We start from the raw sequence: 2,694 nt of genomic DNA on the forward strand, positions 1-2,694 counted from the left end.
TGGTGCGACGGGCAGCAGCTGCCAAGGGCCCCCTGCGGCCAATAAAACAATCGTTCCCAGAAATTATAGTTTAATTTTCTCGTATGTTTCCTTATTTTTATCTCTCTTATGTTTCCTATATTTTCTGGTTTTTATTTTCTCTTATGTTTCCCTAAGATTGGAAAGTATCACAAAGAACTGTAGCAGGATGTTTTGATGACCTAGACTATACCAGACCAATACAACCAGTGGAAAATGGTAATATTAATAAGATGAGGAGGTGGCACTGGGCCCTGCAGGAGCCTGTCCCCCTGCCAGGCCTGCAGCACTGGCTGCGGATCTGGAGGCTGGGGTTAGGAAAAACAGGGACAGGCTGTTAACTGAGCGGTGGATTGCAAGGAAGCAAAACTAATGTACTGGCCAGCTGAGGAATGGAGAGAGCTGGCAGACAACCTCAAACTTAGACATCTGCTTTTGACATGGGTGTTTCATCTGCTGCATTGGGATGCTCTGTCTCCACCTTCCTCACATGAGCCAGCTCCATGCCCATTCCTCCCTGGCAGCCAGCCCCTGGTTGAGACAACGCACATCACTGGTGATCTCTAGGCTCTCAAGGGGCCAAATTGCACTTTGCTTCAGACGTGTTGCTCCCAGAGTACACCCTCTCTGTCTCTCACTGAACCCTCACTTGGCCACCAAACCTGGGCAGCTTCTCTGCCTCTCGGGTTTGGTGTGATTGTCAAACAAGAGCACGCCAAGGGCTGTGCTGACAGCATGACAGCCTCGATCAGCACAGGCAATTCTAGTTGCCTTTGTTCAAATTCTGCCGTAGTGAGTCCAGTCTCATTATACCCATGGAGATTAAATTCTTTGAGGAACTGGGTGAACTGACATTGACATGCTGCTGGTAGATGTGGCCCAAATCTACCTTCAGGAACTGGTGAAACACCTCATGTTGTCTCCAGTAGTCCTGATGCTTATGAGTAGGCAGATGAGTCCCAGGTGTAGATGCTACGTGCTGCATCTGAGCAACTAGGGAACACTTTTCGGCTTCTCACATCTTCCTTTCCTCACCACAGGTGATGAGTAAGTGGCACACTTGGTCAAAAAGTGCCCCAAATATGGAACTTAGCCTGGCTTCACCTTCCCTGTCCAGCTGGGGTGCATGATTGAAGGTTCTCATTGACTCTTGATGGAGACCACTTGGTGGCTGTGAATCATTTTGGTGTGTTGGACATCTAGTATCAGTCCTCTGAGCATCTCTGAGGATGTCAGCCCCCTCAAGTCTGGCCCTCTTTTGAAGTGCAAAGAAATAATACCTGGTGTGGCATAAAGGCAGTCTGCTCAGATGCTCACATATCTTCTGTCCAGACAGGACAGCGGAGTCTGTTGCATCCAGAATACGAAGCAGCCAGGGAACAACCCAGCTGGTGAGAGTGGTACAAGGAGTTGCCACAGGGCTGGAGGGCAGCTGTGTGCTGCTGCTGAGGGGATTGTTGTGGCCACCCCCTGCCTCTCACACACATACACGCTCTGAAGTTCTCCAGCATTCACCCCTTGCCTTCATTTGGAGTTCATCCCTGGTAGACAGCGCTGCTCAGAAAGGAGGGGAACTGATCTGTGGGGAGATTGTGGTGCTGGGTACAAATCCATGGAAGCATTTGGGGTACCACCTTTCCGCTGTTTTCTTAAGCCTGCGTGGGTCCAGCAGATTTAAATGTGGAGCCCCTGTCAGGGAGGAGCAAAGCCCAGCTGCTCCACGAGGGAAGGTGAGTTGGGAGCCAAATGCAAGGTGGGGGGAGCAATGACCTCACCAACAAGGAGCTGGGATGCTGAGGTGTAGGTCAGGGTCAGGATTGGGCCACCAACTCAAGAATTCTTCTCTTTTCCTTTTTTCTTTTGACTGAGGTTTTCTAAATCATAGCTTGCTTCTGTTGGCTGGAATATCACTTTCTGACTCTGCAGGTTTAAAAAAATATTGCCAAGTGAGATAAGCCATACTGTTCAACATTTTCCTCTACGGGTTTTTTTGGATATTTCAGGTTTTTTACCAAGTTCGGTGTCCACAAACATTCATTCATCTGTCCAGCTCTTATGAATATTACCATTTTCCACTGGTTGTATTGGTCTAGTATAGTCTAGGTCATTGAAACATCCTGCTATAGTTCTTTGTGATACTTTCCAACCTTAAGGAAACATAAGAGAAAATAAAAACCAGAAAATATAGGAAACATAAGAGAAATAAAAATAATCAAACATAAGAGAAAATAAAAAATAACAATAGGAATAATAAAAAATAAACAATAGGAAATATGACATAATAGGTAAAATAACATATAGGAAATACAAGAGAAATAAAAACAAGGGAACATAAGAGAAAATAATTAAAAAACCCCAATAATCTCTCCCTGTGTCTAAAATACCACAAGAAGCTCCATAATTCAGTGTTCCCTGTCCATACCAAGGTCATTGGGAGGGTCATAAATGGTGACAGCAAATCAGAAAATGGCAGTGCAGTTGGAATGGCCCACTCCTCACCAAGGGATTCTTTAAACAATCCTATAACCAGAGATGCTTAAGAACACCAGGGGGATACCCAGAGTTCCAGAAAGACTTTGGGAAGGAACCCTACAGCTCTGCACCTGGAATCAGGACCATTTCTCCAACACCCAGAGAACCTGACTGTACCAGATGGAACCCAGTGTCTTCAGCAGG

This window comes from Pterocles gutturalis, unplaced genomic scaffold (genome assembly GCF_000699245.1).
Source record: "Pterocles gutturalis isolate BGI_N339 unplaced genomic scaffold, ASM69924v1 scaffold485, whole genome shotgun sequence".
NCBI lineage: Eukaryota > Metazoa > Chordata > Aves > Pterocliformes > Pteroclidae > Pterocles > Pterocles gutturalis.